At 43.7% G+C, this 24,470-nt stretch overlaps 1 long non-coding RNA gene across 1 annotated transcript; it reads left to right on the top strand.

Annotated features, from left to right (window-relative positions):
- The first annotated feature begins 7,710 nt into the window (after nucleotides 1–7,710).
- Nucleotides 7,711–21,650, top strand: LOC144799541 (uncharacterized). The gene is made up of 4 exons (XR_013603833.1): nucleotides 7,711–7,751; nucleotides 7,841–7,876; nucleotides 8,766–8,846; nucleotides 21,436–21,650. It is a non-coding gene; the product is annotated as an uncharacterized LOC144799541 (long non-coding RNA).
- The last annotated feature ends 2,820 nt before the right edge of the window (nucleotides 21,651–24,470 follow it).

Here is a 24,470-nt window from a genome sequence, read left to right as displayed (position 1 = left end):
TCCAACAGGAACAGAAAAAAAAGTAGAAGGAACTGGAACCACAAATTCAAGTACGTATAAAGTAAGTAACAATTACAGCTCCCGACCGGCTTCCGAATGCAGCTTTTGTATTCGGCCGCGGCTTCTGGGGGAGCGCGGACCTAAGCAGGGGAAAGCGTAACAGCTAGACCCTATCCCCAGCCTCGGTCTCTCCTCTTGTTTCTGATATAGCGATTGCGCCTTGCTCAAAAAATAGAGCCACTTAGCTGCAATCCTGGTAGAGCTTCAGCTTGGTCATTTACACAAGTCAGTGCCACAATGTCTTCTAGAGTGTAGCACTTCCACTGCAGATGAGATCAAAGCTATTCTGATTGCCATTGCTCTATGATTGGTACTCTAATGGAGTCTTCATCTGTGAATTTGTTGAACTCAATGAGTGCTCCCATTTCTTGAGATCCTAAGTTTAAAGTTTATCATCATCATCAAATCTGTTTATTTCGGATTCAAGAGCTATAAACTCACAACAATCTAAAACATAATATCTTTAAAAAAAATGTAAATTTCACAGGTGAAGAATCATTAAGAAAATAAAAAGAAAATCTAAAGTTTAAATTGATGACTGATAGTCCAGAGTACTGAGCAAATTTGCAAATTACACTGGCTCAGTATAGCAATTCTAATACTTGATTTATTAAAAGGATAAAATTCACACTGAGTAAATCGCACTCGGGGTAGCATTTAAATAAATCTAAAATGAAGTCCATTAAAAAGTAATTCTGGGAAACAAGTAAATTATCATAGAAAATAGAGCAATACCTTCTGCTAATAGAGCTAGGAATAACCATAGGATAGTCTAGCTCTATAGGAAATACAAACAAGAAAGGTTCTTAAGCAAAACTGGGCCAATTTTAGCAGAGAAAGAGGCTCACCATTGTCTCAATTGCTACTCGAGGGGTTACCAGCAGTGTTCAAAGGTGGTTTTTTTTTTTTACATGTAAGATATGCAGCATGTAGAAATATAGCAACACTATGGCAAACACACCTCTAGTATTAGAACTCAGAATTCCTAGGGCAACCTCATATTGTCTAAATCCTAACAATTGGCAATATCGGTTTGATCCACTTCTTATGTTAAGACCAATATGCACTATGAAAGAAGAAAAGATGCTGCTAGGCTCCGGGCTCTGACTTGCATGCAGGTCATAGGATGCTCAAGCTAATGTTATTTCACCAATTAGCAGTATAGCTGAAGATAGGTACGGTCCCACATCTGAATTTTAGGTACAGCTGCCTGGGTAAGAGATCCAAGATGTTATCAAAGGATGGTTTGAAAGCAGGGGTACTTTTATGATCTAAGAATCTGTCGTCAAGCTGCCTATCTTTCAACCCTTGAGTTCCTCCCTCCATAGATACTCTCTATACCTTCCATTGATCAATTGCTTGGATATTATGGAAGTTTCGTCTGGGAATTCCCAAAGAGAGTGCCGATCTAAACTGTAGATCATGTTTTCATTGTATGCTACCTAAAACATTCTTTGATGCCCTGGGTGTTTGATAGCTCCTTTAATGGTATTCCGTAGGCCTCTAATTCCTCGGTTGGCCTAAGCCTAGGCCTGAACAGCAAGAGCATCAGCTTCACAGTAAAATAAATTGGATAGATTCCCATGTCTAGAAGCAATGGTATACAAAGAGTACTCTGCGGAACGTTGAGTAAGGACCTAAAGAACATATTTTCTATCATATCTAGTCCTTTATCTCTCACATAGCCCTACAGTTCCGAGCCGTATTGGGTCGAACTATTAGCTTTAAGATTATAAGTTTCAATGGCTTGGGAAAGAATTCTAGATTTTCTTTTCTTTGCTAATTTAAGAACGGCCCCTGCTTCCTGCTGCAGTTTTAGGGTGCTCCTGCTTATATGTGGCCTCCAGCTAAGAATATGTGATAGATTCACTCCCAAGTAAACAAAGACTTGAACTTGCTTGAGAGGTACATTCTGCACTAAGATATTAGTTCTCACAGCCTTCTACGGGTTTAGCACCATAAACTCGGTTTTGCTGACATTTTACTCGAGCCCTCTATCAACACAGACTACTAGAAAATGGTGACGTAAAGCCTGAAGCCCTGCAGGTGTTTTGGATATAATAAGGGTATCATCCGCAAACAGGAGTGTTTTGGGCCATCATTACAGAGAAAGTGCAGGAACTGGACTAGATCATTAATATAAAGAGAAGAGAAGAGAAGAGAGGGGCCAGAACACAACCTTGCCAAACACCTTTCTCGATTTTAAAGGGGTGGGATTTCTCTCCCTTATTCCCATACCGAACACAAGCGTACTTACTTGTGGCGAGGAATCAAGTCTAATGCTGATTTTAAATCTACCAAAAACATGTATATATGGCACCCTTTCCCAATAGAACTGTTTTCCAGTAGATAATCCAACAAGCATTTGCAATGCAATAGGTCTCGCATTAGGAAAGTTTGAGCTATTGGCATTGTAAATGACAAATTTTGTATTTATGTGTTGGTTTTGAAAATAGATACATTAATAGCATTGTCATTTACAATGCCAATAGCTTAAACTTTTGCAAATGTGACAACTATTGCATTTGTAATGCAATATGTGTTGAGAGTGAGTGAGTGAGTCAGTGCGTGAGAATGAGTGGGGGAGTCAGTCAGTGAGTGGGGGAGTCAGTCAGTGAGTGGGAGAGTCAGTTAGTGAGTGAGAGAGAGTGGGTGAGTCGGTCTGTGAGAGTCTGGACAGAGAGTGAGTGAGAGTGGGCGAGTCGGTCAGTAAGAGTCTGTTAGTGACAGTGAGTGAGTGAGTGGGAGAGTCAGTTAGTGAGTGAGTGAGTGGGAGAGTTAGTTAGTGAGAGAGTGAGTGTTGGAGAGTGTCAGTGTGAGAAAGCGGGAGCAGAGCACGGCACCCTGGGCCCTAAATGGCTACATGTGAGCTGCCAATCGAGGCACAGTGTGACCGTCTGCTGGAAGAGTCATCAGCTGCAGCTCGTGGCAACACTCATGACAGAGGAGGGCGGCTATTGGACAAGGAAGGTCCTGAAAATAGCAGCGCCCTCTCGACCATACAGAGCAAGGTGAGTTCAGCAGGTCACTATGTTAGGGTGCACATAATATTACTTTTTCGACGCACTTCATGAAACATGTTACAATACTCGATGACCAAAAAAAACTCGCCGTGTTGTGCCTTATTGCCCTAATTAACGAAGCAGCTCTATATTAATATGTTCGTTCACGACCTCAAAATGCTTCTAGCAGGTAATTTTTTTAAAACAGTAAATAACACCAGAAAATAGTCATGGGAAAGCAGTTTAGTTGAACTGCTCAGCTGTGCTAAGAAAACATCGCTGCGAACGTTAAATAAAGTATGTAATGGCAAAGGCGGACTGGTGATGCCTGAGAAGGCAGAAACGCGAGGCCGCGTTCCCACCGAGAGCGCGCGGCGACGAGGCAAGTATGCACTGACGCCTGCAGGGGTGTCCGTGTCCCTCACCCGGAGGGAGGCATGTATGACTTCACCTTTATTGCGCAATCTGCTCTCTGAGGTCTAAGCGCTTGGCAGCTCCGCAATTACTATGAGAAATGAAATAATTTCTCATCTATGAAGTCACCAGCATTCCACGAACCTGACACTCACCTGGCTTTTCAATCTTAAGGGACGGTCAGTTTGACTGCTCGGTCAATCTCCATCCAATATTTTAATCGGCATGGAACGATCTCAAAAATCTTTCTAGCTGCATACGCCCAACACCGCACTCAATTACATTTCCGACTTGTGGCCCAAAAATCTCTCTAGGCGCAAATACCTCTGTTGTTGGTAATTTAAAAATCGTGTCCGGTGCATTGACGGCTGGTGACATACAGGGTGGTGGTATGGGCGCAAATCCCTCCGCCATTCCTTCAAGACAGCACACGTCACGCGAGACGCAACCACAGGGTGGACCACTGACTTTAGCATCAGCACGGTGCAGTGGAAGCAGCCAGGCCGCCGCTCAATCGCGGATCAGTGGGAGCTGCTCTCACAGCATGGGGCCTGTGTGGGATTGCCAATTCATTCTAACCTGGGTGCCGGAAGGTGGAGATCTTCGCAAGAGGACATGCGAACACCATGTAATACAAATCCCCCCTTTCACTGTTTGAAATCAAACTTAGGAAATGCATGAAATATTATGAATTAAAAGTAATAAATTACATAGAAAGGGGTTATATCATCGGAAAAACTTCACAGCACCTACACTAAAAAAGAAAGCATGCGTCACCTGCAGTTACAATTATATTACCTTATTGGGGTGTGCAGGTGTCTGTCACCTAGCCCTATTACTGCGGACAGTTCACATGGTGAACAAGCAAACTCACCGCCGCAGCCCAGCTTTAACAGGAAGCCAGGCAACCTTTGTTGGGACGGGGGAGGGGCCGGACAAATACAGGAAGCAGACGGGAGCTTACCCCGCGCTCCTGTGCCCGCCGGAAGATTTGCGTCTCAGCTAGCGGGTCTCCCGTGCTCGTGGAGAGCCCCGCGGCCCCCGCCTGTTAACCAGAATGACCCGCTGGCTGCCGAGAGACACGCGAGAAGAACCTGGTGAGTGGGGTGTGAGGGGGATGTGTGCGCGCGTGTGTCTGCGTGTGCGCGCGTGTGTGTATGCGTGTGTATGTATGCGTGTGTGTGTGTTAAAAGAGCCCGATGACTGGTTGGTGGGGGGGAGGGGGTCTGTACGCGAGTGTCCTCTTTAGCATCCAGCACTACATGTCTTGAGAAAGACAAAACCGAAAGCGAAACAGCGCACACACAGCAAGCAGCCAGCAGCAAAAGCGCGCTCACGAGGACAAATCTGAGACAGCAGAAGTGCGTGGCCGAACGCTGTCTCAGATTCCCAGGAGACTGAAAACAATAGTTGTCGAGCTAGACGCATGCTTCGCATGCGCACTCTAGCTCGACCTAAAAATGGAACAGTTGATCTAGTTTGCTGTTTTTAGTTCTAAACTCCGCTTGGAGAACTGATAAAACATAGTTCTCTTTAGCCCAGTCAGAAAGTTTACCCAGAAGTTGCCGCCAGGATTGCTTCTGAAGGTCATCAATGAAACTGATGGGTCTGTAGTTTCTAAGGTCAGCCTGTCATCCCTCCTTATAAATGGGGATGATCTCGGCACTCTGCCATGATTTTGTTATAGGGCCACCATCTAATATTGCGAGTGAGAGGACATTTAGGTAAGGCACCGTATACCCAGCTCAGCTGCGAAAAGAACACCCGGGATACAGTCTGGGGCAAGAGCCTTCATAGGAGCTATAGACTTTAAGGTCTCAAGGGACTTCCTAATGGTTATTCTAATGATTCTATTTGTGTTGTACAATATTTGGGCTCGTGGCATGTGACTTCGCTTCGCACGGCATGGCGGCTACCATGTACAATTATACCCCAAAAGGAATTGGAGTCACCAGATCTAGTTGTATGCTCAGGTCATTCCAAAGCTCATTCCCCCAGCTTGATTTAGCAAGGGCCATCACCTCCTTGTATTCCCTCCATGCTGTGGTGATCACTCCACGGTTTTTAGCTTTTATAGACTTCACAAGTGCAACCTTTGCAAGTCTACACTGATCATGAACCACGAATGCGGAGCAGCTTTGTTTTTTATCAAACTTTTGGGCCCTTTTGATAGCAGGTCTGTCAGGGCTGAAAACAGTTGCTTATGGCATGCTTATAAAAATGATCTAGGCCTTGGGAAACTGAGTTACTCATAGTTTTTAGTGCACCAGCTATCTTAGAATAGGCCTATTTCATTAGATTCGGGTGCCTAGATACATACTCCCATTTTAATGTTTTTTTACTATTTGTTAAAGCGATATAGCCCAAGAGCCTAGGGCTCGGTTGCAGTGTAGTTGGGAGTCATAAACCCTTTCAGATCTAGTTAAAGGCATTATTGCCACTATTGTCCCACTCTATAAATGTCATGCCCCCATATACAACCACAACTGTAAGGATAGCAGTTTATAATCTATTCTGCTAGATTGGTTGCAGTTCTTCAGATGAAAGTATATCATTTGTAGTCTACGATCCTTTGCAGTAGGAGCTTCACATCTTGGGCCTCTCGTACTTTTTGATAGGTAGCTGCTTAGTCCAGTAATAGTGCCTTGATGTTTGTGTGGTCTTCTTTCAGTATGAGGTTTCATCCAGTGCTGGGCTAACCTCTTACCATTGGTTATCAGATGGATCTTTCTGTGTCGACTGAAAGGTAAAGGGAGTTAGCACTAGTCAAGCAATTTAATTAACAGTGTTTCCCATTTGGCTACACAATAAGGAACAGGAATCAGTGAATAAAGTAAAAAAAGTTATTACAAGTTAACAGTCAAGTTAATGTAAATGAATCTCAAAATCATGCTATAAAGATACAGAATAACAACAGGATAGCCGAGCCTCCTACAGAAGTTCAGGCGCGTCAGCTAGAGACAGACAAGGAATTCAGTCACAACAATACAGAAAGTTAACAACGAGATTTGGTGCTCGGATAAGAGACTCTGATCCTCTCCCCAAAACATGTGTAATGTCTAAAGTCATCTAATTTAGAGTCTAAACCAACACGGGTGGTTAAGTCTAAAAGATCTCAAAAAGTTGGGGAAATGCAGGAAAGAGGGAAATGCAGGAAGGTGTCAGCATCACAGAAGCTCAGTGAAGAGTCTTCCAGGGGTATGGAAATAAGTGTTAGCCTAAGCCATGATCGGTAAAGAATCAAAGGAGAAGCATAGAAGTCTGTGTCTCTCAAAGTCCAAAGGAATAGTGCTGTGATCAAACTGTGAGAACACCAGTTAATACCACACAAATCTTCTGATTGTCACCCCATGTTCATGCCATCTTGGGCTCCATTGCCCTTTCCTTTCTCACGTTATGAGCTGCACGATTGACAGATTCGCCCAGACCAGACCTGATAACGATGTCAACCTTGAATAGCTTGCAACTCCTGATACATTATTGAACAGGAATTGTCAGTAAAAACACTCTGGATCTCCAAAATCTTGTCAATGTCCTTTACTCAGGCTCTCTGTCACTCACACAGTGTTACATCTATTCTCAAACTAACAAAACATGTGAACGTACCTGCAAGAAAAAGACATGCAAGCAAAAATGGCAAAACAGTATTTTATACAGAAAGAAATATAGGCTTAATTAGGTCAACTTAAAATGTATGATTCAATGGTTCACATTTAGTACATGTTCATATGCGCACATACAACTACAAACAAATAAAAAATGTCAGTACATAAATTCAGAATTAGATTCATGTTTCACTTTAAGTAAATTCTAATTTTTTGGGGCGTGGTAGTGCACTCAAGGTTTAGTTGGTTGTGTGTATGTTTCTTTATTTTCATATACGTCGTTGGTGCATAGGTAGGTACCCTACTGAGCCTTTAGGGTATGAGAATTGTTATGTAAATATGTACTGTAAATCACCTATTTATCACGAGTGAATACAGTTATAGAATATGCCCTTGCACATATATTTTATCACAAGAATATGTATTTTGTACCATAGCTCACTTAAATATTCCCTAACAGATGTTCATAGCACCAGCGGAATTTCGTGAGTAACAGAAATAACAGTGTCAGTTTTATTGAAGTGCGGGTCACTTTAACTATAAGTAAATAACACACGCACACGCACGTAGTCACGTGAGCGGGAATAGGTCATAGAGCCGTAATCAGCACGCAGGGATAGAGCGACGAACGCCGAGGTAGCGAGGAAAGAGCGTAGACAACATGCACCGGGTAGGAACACGTCTCTTTAACTTTGCGCATTAATATCGAAACACTCACAAAAGACAAGCGGTTTACCGAGGTTTTTCGTTCCCTTACAGCCTGACAGTTTGGGAGTTTGAGACGAAGTTTTCAAGGTTAGTGCGTTATTGAGGCAAAGGGCTATAAGGTATAAAACGTATGTGGTTGACAGAAGCAGTAAATGGTACACTCGCGTTTATACATTTCAAGAGGCATACAATGTGAAAACCAATGCGGTATAACAGTACATGAATACATGTTTATTTTCATAGTTTAACCATGTATATTTATTGTAAGTGACCCATTACTCAACAAGACGTATTATATTTTCAGAGAAAGTTATCCCCTGATGAAGAGCTGTTTGCTTGAAATGCATTGGGACTTAGTATAATGTGAAAAGAAATGCATAAAACATGGAAAAATGAAATACAAAGATTGAAAAACTCGCTACGAAATAATGTTTGGAAATGAAAACAAAATTTACAAACAGTGCTTTGAAGAAATTGAGTAATATTTGAATGAAAGAGAAAGGAGTGCAAGGAAGGAGTGGTCCCTGTGTCCGCAGGAAACACATGTTTATCACTTTAAGTAAATGCAATATAGTTTGAAATACATGAATATAGATGTAAGTGAGAACAGCATTATAAATTCAATTGGGAAAACAGTGCATACGCTTACATAAATCTTTCTCGTTTCTGAAGTAAATACATTTTAATAGTGTGAAGATGGTTTCTCAAGTACCTAAAGACTTCATTTTTCATTAATAATTTGAAGGCACACAGTGTAAATGATGTTCTAGTTCTACAGTAAATGCACTTCAGCACTGAGTTCAAGTGTAACCCTGTACATTAATAACCTTAGGACACACAGAGTATATCGTGCCAAGTGCACGTATATATGGCAGATTTGTGACATGTAAGGGTGGAGCCAAAATCACGCTGTTCTAGGTTCTTCATCGCTGACAGAATTTGTTTTTTGTTCTTTTCTCCCAATGCTTCAATGAAGTTGTGGAAGTCAATCAAGCATTCCTTCATCTTGATCCTGTGGTGTTTCTGGAGGTTCAAGCAGCTGGTCCAGAGGGTAGAGGTATGATGCTGACCCTGTCCCAACTTTGTCTCGGAGGATGTGCTGATCTTGGGATTTTACTTGTAGTTTTGCTTCCAGTTTATCTCTAACTCAAGATGTGATGTTTATCTGCTGCTTTCTTTCTTTAGCTGCACTATTCTGGCTTGTCTTCGGATGTTGTCTGACTTCAAGATAGTGGCTCTAGTGTTGACCAATGAGAGCGCCTCACTTTAAAAAAGCAGTCTCTGTGGTTTCAAATGGAGTAGCCTGACTTTAGATGGTATTTTACTTTAAATTTAATGAGGGTGCCTCACCCCAAAAGGGAGGTATGCATCAGTTTGTTGGGAGGTCCTCTGACCATATGATGGTGACCTCCATGCAGTTTGAAGGGGGCGGTGTATTATTTAATGAGCACTCCTTTCATGTTTGTTTGTTGTTCTTCTGGGGTACATGGCCCTTTGTCTTGTGCTCTTAGTTGTGGGGGTGGGTGGTAGAGATTGGGTCCTCTTAATCTGTTTGTCTCATTTGCTGCCTTATTCGTTGTCATAAGAGATGGGTTCTACCACTTGGGGTCCACCGTTCTTGCAGTTACCCCCTCATTACATGGCCGCAGCAGTGTGCCAGTGCATGTACGCTTGTCGTTTCTTCCTAGCAGTCTGTGCGGCTTGCTTTCTACGTGCCTGTTTGGAGTGGTGCCCTCTCCACGTCGCCACTTCTTCTTTCTGCAGACATCAGCATGAGGGTACTGATTCCCAACCCTTTGTCACCAGTTGTTCTGTTGCATAGTTATCTCGACAGAGGGTTCTATCAGTATGTAGAAAACAGAGGAACACAGCAGGATAAAAAATTGTTGCATGGTAGGGTCGTAGAAATGCCAGAGCTGGCCTCTGGCATGTGTGTATGTTCTTCTGCCTGATCCTCTTCTTCCAACTTCTCCCATTTCCTGTCGTTGCCTCATCTAGGAAGTGAAGTCGCTGATTCATCCAGACCACTGACCTCAGATAGCCTGTCCCATGTCCAAAGTCTGATGGCATTGCCGTTTTTAACAAAGCCTCAAAACCTTGATGAAATGTAGTGTGACATTTTGTTTTCTGCCAAAATGCCCCTTTATTCCTCCAACCTTTTCCCATGATGCCGCAAAAACATTTATCTCAGCTTACTCTCATTTAATGGGTGTCTCCCTCTTTACATTCATTATTACCTTCTAACAAGAAAAATGCCTTGCATTGATTTCAGTGGTATCACCTGCTTTGGAAATAAATGTCTCTCATGCATGTGTTTTCATCCTTATTGATTACAATGGACCCATCTTTTAAAACCACTCAGTGTCGCAATAGTTCAAGACTGAAAGGCCCAGAGAATTAGTGCAAGTCATTTCTAGCTAAATTAAGCTGCATATATGGTAAAGAAGAGGGTAAAAAGAGAACACGCCAGTCGTTTCACCTTGTTATATTGAAAACATTTTACCAAGCTTCAATACAGCAAACAGTACGGACACAGACAGTATGGGCAGCTATGTTGCAAATTTGGTGCAGAGACTAAGGGGTCCATTAGGATGGCGGGCGGACTGCCCTAGCAGTACTGGGACCGGCAGCAAGTGGTGCGGTGGTCCTGCACCGCCAATTAGGATGCTACCGCCACCCTGGCAGTTGCATCCTACATATTCAACATTCTGGCTGGCGGTGCTGTGAGCAGCACCCGCCACAATGTTGAATATGCATGGCGTGCATTGGCATGCACAACGTGACAGGCACCGCTAGGTGCCTGCCACCTTGTGTATGCCAATGTAGGGGGGTACCATGGGTACCCCCAAGTGCAGCCCCCCCATCCCCCAGGGGCCCGCAACAGGCCCCCAAAGCGATTCCCCCATGCCTTTCCATGGCAGAGTCTCCACCATGGAAAGGCATGAAACCGCCCACATCATAATATGGATGACGGTGCCTGCAAGGCACCGCCACCATATTACAGGCCTTTTCCGCCCGGTAGGCAATCGTGCAATCAAACATTTTACGCAAGTGTGGGAAGCCATTACACAGGATCCATGGGTTTTAAGAAACTGTCCAAGGCTTCAGATTGGATTTCTTAGACACCCCCCCTTTTTCAGCATACTCCCCAATGGAGTTGGTTTTGAATGCAGATAACCAAAAAGTAGTACACAGGGAGGTAAAATCCATTTTCTTATAGGGAGCAATTTTAGAAGTGGGCAAAGAAAAAAGAATTTTTGTAACTACTCTCATCCAGGTAGAGAAACATGACAGGGGAAGTTCTGTTTTAAACCTAAGGGATTTGAACCAATTCCTGGTTTACAGACACTACAAGGTGGAAGGGATCTACCTTTTAAGAGGCATGTTGCTGAAGAGACAATTAGTTGGTAAATAGGGTCTGAAGCATGCCAATGTTTACAATCCCCATGGTGAAGGAATACCAACCTTATTTTCAGTTCACTAGGCGGAATGGACTTTACAAATGTTGTTCACTTCCATTTGACCTTCCTTCACCAGCATTGTGCTTCACCAATGTTATGAGGGAGAGAAAGGAGCGTTTGCATGTTTTTTTTAATTGGGTGATATTCTGTTTATGTCCCAGTGTCAATTCCAATTATTGTACGAAAACCTTCAGGTAAGTCTAGGGTTCATAGTGAACACAGAGAAATCAATCCTAATCCCTTCACACTCTTTAGACGTGTCTAGGGTTCACAATAGGTTCAGTCAACATAGTTCTGCTTCAGGCTACAACTATAAGAGAGCTTGCCAGGCTACTAGCGGCCAGATTCATCAATGTCCCGTTTTGCGAGTCCTTAATAGCGATTATTATAATTTTTTAATTTTTTTATAAAGACCTTTATTTAGTGGATCACATCAAACATTTCTCGCCTACAACCCGTCGGGCCGGCAAACAGTCAAAAACCTAGTTATTGTCATAGAACAAAGACACAGCCCAGTGCCGTCAACCCGGGGGTACGGCGGCGTTGCAGAGTGTAAATAAATGAGATCCCGAAGGATAATGAGGGATTAGGAAGGTCACCTTAATAGCGATTATTAAGGAATCGCTATTAAAGACTCGCAAAACGGGATTCATGTAGAAATCTCAAAAAAATTGCGATTCCTACAGCCTCCTTATTTGCGATTAGCAAATTGCTAATCGCAAATAAGGATGCGATTTCAAGGGTGCCACCCTATAGTACCCCTGAAATGAAATGAAAATGTAGACTGATGTTGCGCACACACATGTCCAAAGGACGTGTGTGTGTAACATACAACTTAGAAAAATGCACTAAAGTGCATTTTTCTACGTTTTCGCTATTTACCACGAAGTCAGACTTCGCGGTAAATAGCGGCCAAAAATTGAGAAATCGCAATTCTGAAATGGTTCATGAATTGCATTTAAGGAATCTGAAATAGAGATTCCTTAAACGCAATTCCTCGCAATATAGCGATTTCGCATTTTGCGATTTTTGCATTTGGGATGATGAATCCGAAATGCAAAAATTGCGCTCGCAAAGGGCCAGATTCTCAGAATCTGGCCCTTTGCGAGCCGGATTTCCTTTCATGAATCTGGCTGTAGATTTACTATCCTCTTCACTTCAGACAATAATTTGTGGTCCTTTACATTATCGTTCTTTGCATAGGATAGGGCAAGTGCCCTTCAGGTAGGTTTATGATATGGAGACGAGATATCTCTGGATCAGAAGGAAAAGGAGGAACTGGTTTGATGGTTAAGGAATTTAGATGGCTTGTATAGCTGGGCAATCTTGGCATGTTCACCAGACTTCATTCTGGAATTGGATGCAAGTTTAACTGTTTGGGGTGCAGGTGTTGGGTGTACAGAAACATGGTGGATTATTCAAACTCCGACAGATAGCATCATTTAAACTGTTTGGAATTAACAGCAGGTCTTTATCCTCTCTTGAGTTTCAGACATTGTTTACAAGGCACAGCAGTATTACTGTGAATATTCTATGTGGGTACAGTGGCTTATAAAAGTTGCTTAGGATGCTCATCAATCTTGGATCTTTAAATTTTAGCCAAGAAACCTTGGGTTTTATTGCTTAGAACATAACATTAGTTTGTGGGCAGAGTAATTGCCTGGGAAGGCGAATATATCTGCGGACTGGAATTCTAGAATTTTGAGGGATTACCACGAGAGAAGACTGAACAAAGTTTGTTTCAGGGAATTAGCTCAGTTTTGGGGTCCTCTGAAGGTAGACCCTTTTTGAGAGCAGACTAACATTTCAACTGAACAAGTACGGTTGGATCCCTGATCCAGGAGCCCTAGCGGTGAATGCCTTCATTCAGAGTTAAAAGGGAACAAACCGTTACGGATTTCCACCCTTCACAATAACTGAGAGAGTCCTTCAGAAAGTGAGATAAGAGAGATGTTCATTTATACTGATAACCCAGTTTGGACTTCTCAAACATGCTTTCAAAAGATTTTGGAATTCGGGTGACGCATTCCACTTTTCTTCTTCCTGCTATGGAGGGTATGTTGAAAGACATAGATGGAGAGGAGCATCCTCTGGTACAGTCAGGGTCTTTGAACTATCTTGCATGGGAAGTATCCAGAGATCTTCCCTGATGTCGGGGTCGAGGAACCCTTTCGTGGTATATAAGAATTTGAAGAATGTTGTTACCTTGGTGCATGAAAAGGAGCGTGGATGCCAGGGAAGGTTCTCTAGTTGAAGTAGATATCTTCCTTGTAGATCAGTTTGTAAGGGGCCTTAGTTATAGAGAGTTTATTTACTACAGATCAGCAGTCTCTGTGAGTCACAGTCTGATTAATGGCAACAGTGTAGGGCATTATGTAAGGCTGGGCTGCAAACTCCGCTCCGCCGGCAGAGTTTATGGAGTTTTGGGCACTCCGCTTGGAAAGCGGAGTTCTGCAAAAACTCTGAAAGCCACCTCGTACCAGAGTTTAGCTCCACGCCACCCCAGGCCCTGAAATATACACCACCCAGACAAGTGGCATTCAAACTATCAAAAAGCAGGTTGAGAAGCAGGATTCAAATAATATATGTGTTGGCATTCAGAACGAGGCTTGAAACGCAGCCTCGTTCTGAATCTGACATGTTTATTATTTGAATTATGCTTCTTAAGTCTTTTTTAGATATGCTTGAACTTCACTTGTCTAGGTGTTTCAGGCATTGTTTTCAAAAAGCATATTCTTAAACACCGACTGTCTGCAACCAAGAGTTGCAGATAGCTTGGGTTCAAGCCAGAAGAAGTTTGTCAGCGCTGCAGTAATAAAGCAAGCAATATGTGAGCTGTAGAGCATTATAGTAGGCTCCATCAGCCTCAGAGTGGCTGTGTCTGCTCTGCTCCACACAGCAGTAGTACTACCTGCTAGCCCCCTCCATTGTAGCGCTGCAGTGCGGCAGCCTGCAGGAATATAGCCCACAGCACTGTTTCTTCTCCAGTCCATTACTACCATCTGCTGCATGTTGTAATGAAGTATGCAGCAGTCTAGTGGTTGGGGGGTGGAGTTGTAGGAGGGCCAGGAACAGGAAGAGTCGGGGGAAACAGGATGAGGGGTAGTAGAGAGTAGGGACTGAAGAGGAAGGGTCGTAATCAATAAAGCTCCGTGAATGAAGTACCAGCGTCTGCCTCATCATTGTGGGGCGACGTGACAACTGGCGACGAGGGTGGGATGATTGCACTGTGCAAATGCGCTAATCCCTGAGCAAGCGACCTGTTCCTGTGTGGTGCATCGTTGGCGTCGCCGTCGCGACGAGCGTGCCCCCCCTTCGAGCGCGTGCCGTGACAGAAGTGAAGCCGCCGGCAGCGCGACCCTGAATCGGAGCTCCCCGACCTGGAGGTCGTGTGGAGCGTGGCCCTGCAAGTGCCGCTGTGCGTGGAAGATTGGGTGCCCACCCCAACTGTGGAGATCGGGTGCGCGAAGGCGTTGACATTGGGAGCCCACCCCGGTCCTTCCTGCGCCTGTGAAGCTTGCCGGTGAGGAGGTGCAGCAGTCCTGGACTTTTCAAGCGTGCCGGGATCGGAATCCAGCGTGGTGAGTGCCCGCCTGCATGTTGAGAAGCCGGGAGTGATGATGTGGAGCCAAATCTCGCTGAGAACGAGATTTCAAAGACGGCGGCCATCTTAGAGTCAGGCGCCTGCTCCTATCCCCTGTCAGGGATATTGAGCGGCCATCTTAAAGTCAGGCGGCCGTGAGTTTTACATCAAGCTCAAGCAAATACAAGGCTCGAATGTAACAAGCACAAGCAAATGCAAGGTTCGAATGCAACAAGCAAATGCAAGTCCCGAATGTAACAAGCAGAAGCAAATGCAAGGTTCGAATGCAACAAGCACAAGCAAATGAAAGTCCTGAATGTAACAAGCACAAGTAAATGCAAATTCCAGATATAACAAGCACAAGCGAATGCAAATCTCAGATGTAACAAACACAAGCAAATGCAAGTCTTGAATGCAACAAGCACAAGCAAATGCAAATCCTGAATCTAACAAGCACGAGCAAATGCAAGTCCCGAAGTAAATATTCAGCGCCAAGTGAAATAACTGACTGAAATTAAAGGAAGAAAGCAACTAAAGGATCTAGAAACACTAGTGAACAAGTGCCAAAGAAGTTTTCTCTCTCATTAGTCAACTGACTGGTAACCTGCATAAGCCTTGACAAACACAAAAACGAGAGCAAGATGGCGACATCGCCACAGAGAGGAGCGCAAGCTCCAGCTGCGACCAACAGATTAGGCATGATGGGTGTCTCCTATCTACGCCCTCCGGAACCACTCGCACTTGTAGCTGGAGGAGGAATGGGTCTCAGGTGGCAAGAATGGCCTGAGGATTTTGAAGATTTTATGCAAGGCTCGCAGGTGATGGAAGAAGATCAGAAACTAATTGCGCTCCGTAAATTGGTGGGGAAGGAGATTAGTCAACTCATCAAAGAATTGCCGACTGATGATGCGGGGTCCTATGTCAAAGTACGTGACGCCCTGAATAAAAAGTTCCTACATTAGAGAAATGTAGATTATGAAAGATACACCTTCAATTTGGCATCACAAGCAAATGAAGAGCCCACGAGCACATCCATCACCAGACTTTGACGGCGCACTCGATATTGTGAATTTGACAACTTCTCCACGGAAGATGCCATCAGACTACGTATCATAGAGGGATGTCAATCAGAGTCTCTCCGAAGACGCCTCCTAAGGAAAAGCCACACGTTAGATGAGATCGAAGAAATGACCAGAGTTCACAATCAGGATGAGGAACATGCCAAGAAGATGGAGGCGGGACTTGTGGAAAAGCGTGAACAGGCTTTCCGACTTCAAGCACGTACCACTCGCAGACACTCTCGTGATAGGCGGAGGATGTCAAGACCTAAATCTCATCACAAATATACAGGACACAAACGTCATGACTCCGGCAGAAGGGACAAGAGACGGGAGCGTCCTCTCAAATGTTACCGATGTGGATACGACTTCCCTCACACAGATTCCTGTCCAGCGCTTGGGCAGCAATGCCAGAAGTGTGGGAGAGACAATCATTTTGAGAATGTCTGCGGGGACTATAGGAAGGACAGACAGAAAGACCAGATAAGATCGTCTCGCCCAACAACTGTGCGACATCATGCCAAAGTAGTCCGAGACCGCCAAGGATCATCCTCTGGATCCTCACAGTCGAGCCGAGAGTCTCGCCAGTCACAGTGGCAGAGACGGTCACCTTCACAAGAATCGAGGTCGGCGTCACCTGTGTCACAGGACAGTGACGAGTACATTTGCATGGTGGCTGACCCGGATCAGCTCAAGAAATACCCACGACTAGACATTCGCGTAGGAAATCACGCGTCGAAGTTCATGCTCGACAGTGGCACTTCCCTAAACTACATCCCAGTGACTGAATACCAGAGAATTAAGCCAACCCCTCCATTGAGCCCTGCACACGTCAGAGTGTACACCTGGATGTCGAAAAAACCACTTCCGTGTTTAGGAAAGTTTGCAACCACTCTCACTCACAAGGACCAGTCTGTACCTGCTCACATACATGTGATTGAAGGACCAGAAGCCGACTGTCTCCTCAGCCTCCCCACCGCTGAGCGACTTCGGCTGGTAGAAATTCTATATCGAGTACATGATGACCCAGACATCATCCACAAGTTTCCCAAGTTGTTCACAGGACTCGGGAAAATGGCACGATGTCAGGTACGCCTACACATAAACGAACAGGTGAGACCCGTCGCTCAACATCACAGATGGGTCCCATTCCACCTCCAGAAGGCTGTGGAGGACGAACTACAAGAACTATTACAAGCTGATATCATCGAGCGAACGGAAGGTCCGACCCCGTAGGTTTCGCCAGTGGTGATTGTGCCGAAAAAGGGTACCCCCGGGAAAGTGCACCTCTGCATCGACATGAGGGTCCCAAATACGGCCATTGAGCGAGAGCGTCCTCTGGGGCCGCATTTGAGTGATATGATCGCGTCTCTCAATGGAGCTCAAGTCTTCTCCAAGTTAGACCTGAATAAGGGATACCACCAGCTTGAGTTGCACGAAAAATCACGATATATCATCACGTTCGCCACTCATCTTGCACTTTTTAGATATAAGCGGCTCAGTTTCAGAGTCTCCTCTGCCGCGGAGATATTTCAAGAATCCATAAGGAAGATAAATCACCACATCCCAAACGCACTGAATTACAGTGACGACATCTTGGTATATGGTGCAACTGTCCAGGAACATGACACGGCGCTGGATAGAGTCTGCCATGCTCTCCTAGAAGCGAACCTCACACTCATCAGAGAGAAGTGCGAATTTCACAAGTCCACTTTGAAATTCTTTGGACACATATTTTCTGGAGCAGGGATGAAGCCCGACCCCGAGAAGGTAGCAGCTCTGAATGACACGAAAAGCCCGCAGGATGTTGGTGACATATGGTCTTTTCTAGGAATGGCAAGCTACTGTGACAGGTATATTAGAGACTATGCCACCATCAGCTATCCGTTGCGTAACCTCACCAAGCAGGGACAGCCATTCAAGTGGACACCACAATGCGAGCAAGCTTTTCAGGAGATCAAAAGGGCCGTTAAATCAGCAGATAATCTGGCTTACTTCAACCCCAAAAGGAAAATGGAAATCACGGTTGATGCCACCCCTGTTGGCCTAGGGGCCATTCTTGCGCAGTTTGATCATGACACCGATCAGACACACATTGTCGCATATGCCAGCAGGAGTTTAACGGACACTGAAAAGGCTTACTCTCAGCCAGAGAAGGAGAGTCTTGCTGTGGTCTGGGCTTGCGAACATTTTCATATCTTTGTGTACGGCAAGCATTTTACGTTAGTCACGGACTACCAGGCGTTAGTCACCATATTTGGCAACCCAAGAGCCAAGATGCCTCCTCGGATAGAACGCTGGGGTCTACGACTACAGAAATACACTTATACCATCATACACAAACCCGGAAAGTCTGCCAATCCTGCTGACTATATGTCGAAACATCCCAGAACCTCACGTGCATCAGGATCGTCACTAGCAGAGGAATATATTAATTTTGTGGTCGACCAAGCCAGACCACCGGCTGTCCCGCTGGAAGCCATCTGTGAGGCCACTGCTCAGGGTGCTATCTTACAACAAGTGAAACTCCGACTACAAACGAACATGTGGCGACATTCCAATGATGATGACAACCGAGGTCTCAGTGAAAGACAAGAACTGAACGCATTCAAACATGTGAGAGATGAACTATCAGTCACAACAGAGGGGCTCATACTCCGAGATCAAAGGATAGTCATCCCTATGCAACTTCGTCAAGGCGTGATCAATTTAGCTCACGAGGGTCATCGTGGGGTGGTGGCCACCAAAAGAGCGCTACGAGAGAGAGTGTGGTTCCCACTATTAGATCAGATGGTTGAACTAACCCTCAAGGACTGCCCTCAATGTCAACTGGTGAACCAGGGAGAGCCTCCTGCTCCCCTTCAAATGTCTACCATACCAAGTGGTGTTCAGCAGGAAATTGCCTTAGATTTCTTTGGACCCCTTCAATCAGGGAAATACATTCTAGTCCTTATGTATGAATACTCAAGATTCCCCATCGCACAGTTTGTCTCGTCCACCAAGGCTACTAGTACCATTGCTGTCCTGGATGAAGTATTTGCCTCCTGGGGTATTCCAAAAGAGATCAAAACATACAATGGGTCACCTTTCAATGGTCAAGAGTTCGGGGAGTTTGCCACACACCTCAACTTTAAACATCGTAAGATCACTCCCCTGTGGCCACAGGCCAACGGAATGGTGGAACGTTTTATGGCCACTCTGAAAAAGACACTCCAGCAAGCTTCCCTGGATAAGAAAGACCTGCAAGTTGCTTTGAATGAAGTCTTGAGGGGCTATCGAACAACTCCACATGCGACAACGGTAAATGCCCTGCCACTCTCATGCTGGGGCGGCCCATCCGGACCAGAATACCCACTTGGGAAGACACTTTACAGGCTATCTCAGCTAACTGTGAACATGAGGACATTGCTGACAAAGATCGCAGAAATAAAGAAAAGATGAAGTCTTATGCTGACACTAGGCGGAGAGCCAAATCCCCGTCCATTCAAGAAGCGGACTGGGTGCTAGTCAAACAGGAGCAACAAAAGAAAACAGACTGTAGGTATCGGGCTGAACCCTTCGTGGTCACTCAGCAAAAAGGAACTATGATAACCGCAGAATCTGAAAATAAGAGAATCACACCTAATGTGTCACATTTCCAAAAGTGCACCCCAGCTGTCAAAGATGCTCTTGACAAGACAACAGAAACCTCAACCAAAGAGATGGCAATCACCAGCCCTGCACTACTGAGGCCTGAGTATCAGGCTGAGTCTGAGAATGAGAATGCAGATGCACCTCTCAGACCCCGACGGACCATCCGTAGACCTGTGCGATTGATTGAGGAACTGTAAACATTTCATGATTTAATTCTGTTTTATTAAGAAAAGGGGAGATGTAATGAAGTATGCAGCAGTCTAGTGGTTGGGGGGGGGGGGGGTGGAGTTGTAGGAGGGACAGGAACAGGAGGAGTCGGGGGAAATAGGATGAGGGGTAGTAGAGAGTAGGGAATAAAGCTTTGTGAATAAAGTACCAGCGTCTGCCTCATCATTGTGGGGACGACGTGACACATGTGATGCTAATGGTATTCAGCAGCCTGCCCTGCAACCTTCCTTCTCCGATGCAGGGCTGCTAAAAAAATCAGTTTTCTTGGCCACCTTTTCTCTCTCGCCACTGCTGGAAGAATGCTGCGCCTGGCTTCTACCAAATCTGCAGGGCGTCTCTAAGGAGACACCTCTGATCAGCAATCTGCTAATAAATTAATTATTAAGAGAATGTGTGCTCTGTGAACCACTTGACTTCTCTTCTACTTATTGATAACATCAATCTGGCCAGTACCCTGTCATTTATGAGCCGTGGGTCTTGGCAATCCCAAACTGAACACCGCTCTTTAAACGTAGGTGAGTTAATTTGAGTTTCTTTACTTTAGCTTTAGCTTTTTGTAGAATATGCACGATGTATAGGTAATCATTAATTCATGTGCGTGTAGAATATTAGATTACACGTCTCTGGGTCTTGGGCACCAACCTCCAACCTGTAACTGAAATCATATGTATTTGATGCAACAGAGACATCTAGTGTCTAATTTTAGGAACTGCAGGTAGCATAGTCTGAATTTTTGTATGGCAACATGACATTTCTAATTAATAATTAAAAATATACTCAGCCGGCTCGCGGAACTCTATGGGATTTTGCAGAGTTTTTTGGCAACACCGAGTAGTTCCACAGAGTGAAACTCTGCGAGCTCTGCCCAGGTCTAGTATTATGCTTTGGTTTGCAGAGTCCATAAGAGATATGAAACCCAGTGGGATGTCAATTTGGTTCTTGTCCTTATTTACTAGATGGCCAGATAAAAGTTAATTTGATTCGAAACAATTTACTATGAACTAGCCTCTTTTTTATGTCTAACCTCTTGTTGTTAAGCTTCAGATATTTAGGCATTGGAAATAAGTAACAGGTGCTATGACCCCTTCAGGATAACTTTATCCGAGACTTGATTTGTGCAAGAAATTGCATGTAGTGTATTGCATGAGAGAATATGACTCTCAAATGCGTTAGTTTCGACCTGATGGTGTTGACCAATTCTTGATTTCATTTCTAAAACCTTTTTAAGCAGTTACCACAGTTTCCATGCATCAGACTGGTGTTAATTTGCAAAAGGTTCACGCTCATTCTCTTTGGCTATTCAAACCTTCTGAAGAGGTAGAAGTCTGGAAGATATTATGAGAACAGATTGGTCTAATGCCAGTTGAACACATGTCTGATGTGGTATCAGAGGGCTACCAACATGCATAATGGTAGCCTCCGGTCTTGTAATGAAATAGCGATTCTCACAAATAAAATGCCATTTCATTAAAGACATGGATGCTAGCTTTATCCCAAGTCCCATCCTAATCTGATGGGATCTTTTATCTTGATTATTTAAATAATATATATATATATTGGTAAATAAAGTATTTAGAATTTGATTTATTCATTTCCTTGTGTAAGTGATTATCTTTGCATTTTAATGTTTTTTATTGAAAGATTTGTTTAGAAAGATACTTTAACAATTCTTATTTTTTTCAGATAATACTCATTGGCACAGTTTCTGTAAGGAGTTACACAGTTGCTGTAAGAAGTTACACCATTGCTGTTTACTCAAGTCTCATTTAACAAAAAAGGGGGAACAAGTTTAGCATTTTGAAGAGGAAGATTGTTCCGTGTATGGACTACTCATACTGTGTGGATGTTCTATTCTAGATTGCTTTTGTTTTATGATGTAATGTTCTTTCGAGTGCTGGGCGGAGTGGCATTAAAGGAAAAATGCAGAATATTAGCCTCTGTGTCTTTAATGAAATTCAGATTCTCTCAGCATTTTATTTGGAGAATCGTTATTTTCACCCATGTTAGAAAAAATAGTGCAATGTCTTTGATGAAGGAAATTTTGAATATCGACCAGGAGACTCCGATGTAAATAGTAATCACTTCTTTTTTTAAAGCAAGACGTGGTAGATACCTGACTAACATTCCTGTCACTGGGGATCCTCCACTAGATCCCAATAACATCACCAGCCTGCATTGCTCCAGCCCCAGCCGATATCCCAGAAGGCGCGGTCCCAACACTGCACACATAAGGATGGAATCCCCGCTCAACCACACACAGAAACGGTACGCGCAACAAAGGGAAGGACGGCAACACTATACATAGCAGTACACGTTTCCCTGATACAATGACATATAAAGGCCTATCTCATCCTACACAATACTACAAAGTCTTTCTGCACAGCCTACAGAATGTACTACAGAGCCACACACAAATTCACAACACCACACTTCTGCCTGCAGAATAACACATAGTGAACTTGTCAGTTCACTATACAATACAACAAAGTCTTTCTGCACAGCCTACAGAATGTACTACAGAGCCACACACAAATTCACAACACCACACTTCTGCCTGCAGAATAACACATAGTGAACTTGTCAGTTCACTATACAATACAACAAAGTCTTTCTGCACAGCCTACAGAATGTACTACAGAGCCAAACACAAATTCACAACACCACACTTCTGCCTGCAGAATAACACATAGTGAACTTGTCAGCAAACACAACCTGCACATCTTCACAAACTACAAAAGAAAGCATCCAGCGTGCATGGCACACCATAACACTTGACATTATTACTATCACAAATGGGGATCTGCTTTCTGATATAGGCACTCCACTCATCCTTCTTTACCAGCTCCAAACAGATCATGTACATAACAAGAGAACAACATACAGTGCTGTTAATACACCAAGCACACCTTCATAATACAACCATGCAAACAGGATGCTCTGCCAAACTAAGTGAAAGTGCACAACCTGAGCCCTGCAAACCATTAGTGCATTGTTAGAATGGATTCCAGTGCTGTGAAGCCCAGTTTATTTATTTATTTATTTATAAAGTCATATATAGCGAATTTGCTAAACACCCATTTGATTTCAACTCGGTTCCCAAAGAATATGAAGTAATGGAAATATGTAAAATTATGACATATTTGCTGTAAATAAAAATAAATGGTTGCTCTGCCAGCTAAACTTTCCTAGAATTTCTGAATATATCCATATTCAAATATATATTTTACTGCATTGTACCTTTATTATGTGAATACATCTTTTAGGATGAAAAGACATGATTAAACATGACTTTTGAATGTGTGGGATGAATGCAATGTTAAAATTGCTTTGAAACAATATTTGGGAGGTACAGCTAGTAGAAATGCTATTGGGCTTACTCTTCAATACGTAGCCATACTCTAAGTACAAAACGGTTTAATAGGGTTTATTCTAACTTGGAGATTCATCTGTATATTCAATTCTTTTTTATGTCTGGATTTATCTTTTATCAGTTTGAGATATACATCAAGGGCATTCAGTCTCTATAATTGCCAGTAGATCAGAGTTGGTTCTTGTTCCTTTTATCATGTTTTTAAGGGGCATATGTATGAACAAGCCCTTTTGCGATTCCTTAATAACGATTTTTAGCAAATCGCTATTAAGTTCTCGTAAAATGTTATGTATGTAATAATTGCAATAATAATTGCGATTCCTTAATATTCTTTAATTGCGAATCGCAAATTGCGATTCGCAATCAAGGAATACCTTGCTATTCAATCCTATGGGCCTACAGGCCCATAGGAATGAATGGGAAGACATTCACAATTTGCGAGTAGCCATTAGGTTCTCGCAAATTGAGAATGCAATTTCAAGGGTGCAAGGGTGTCAAAAGGACACCCTGTTGCACCCCTGAAATATGTATGTGTGTACATGTGGCGCACATATATGCCCAAAGGGCATGTATGTGCACCACATGCCACTTATAAAAATGCAAAAAAGTTAATTTTTCATAGAAATCGCAAATTACCACCAACTTGAAGTTGGTGGTAATTTGCGGTTTCTTAGGGCAAAATCACACAACTTGGGTGCTTCCTGCATTGCATTTAAGGAATCGCAATTTGCGATTCCTTAAATGCATGCGCAAAATAGGGAATCGCAAATTTTGTGATTCCCTATATTGCGAGGGCCTTTTGGGATGATACATCCCAAAAGGCTTTTTTCCGTTTGCAAAAGGGCCGATTCTGAAAATCGGCCCATTTATGAACCGGAAATGGGCTTGATATATATGCCCCTAAATCACTTGAGCCATTTGTCATAAATGTTGTGACATAAATATAGCTCTCTTTAAACAATACACAAAGTAACATGCTGAAAAAGTAAATAAAATGAACACTATTTTTCAAATATTTGGTTTTGTTAAATTACAAGTAAACTTTTTATACATTCATACTCTCACAAAAAATACTAAGGGGTCAATTAGGATGTAGGTCGGATCGCCACCGCCCGCATGGTGGTGGCGATCTCCATCCCCGCCCGCCACCCATTTCCCCCCATATTAGTATGGCGGGGGGACCCCGGCGGACGGAAAGACTGTCCGCCGGCTTTCCGCCGGTCGACCGTGCGGAAAAGGGGCCATATATGGTGGCAGTGTCTGCTAGACACCGCCATCCATACTAGCATGGGCAGTGGAGCATGGCTTTCCATGGCCAATACCTCGCCATGGAATGTCATGTGGAGTC

Source organism: Lissotriton helveticus, chromosome 12, assembly GCF_964261635.1.
Source record: "Lissotriton helveticus chromosome 12, aLisHel1.1, whole genome shotgun sequence".
In the NCBI taxonomy this organism is placed as follows: domain Eukaryota; kingdom Metazoa; phylum Chordata; class Amphibia; order Caudata; family Salamandridae; genus Lissotriton; species Lissotriton helveticus.
This window is presented reverse-complemented; position numbering and strand designations above follow the sequence as displayed.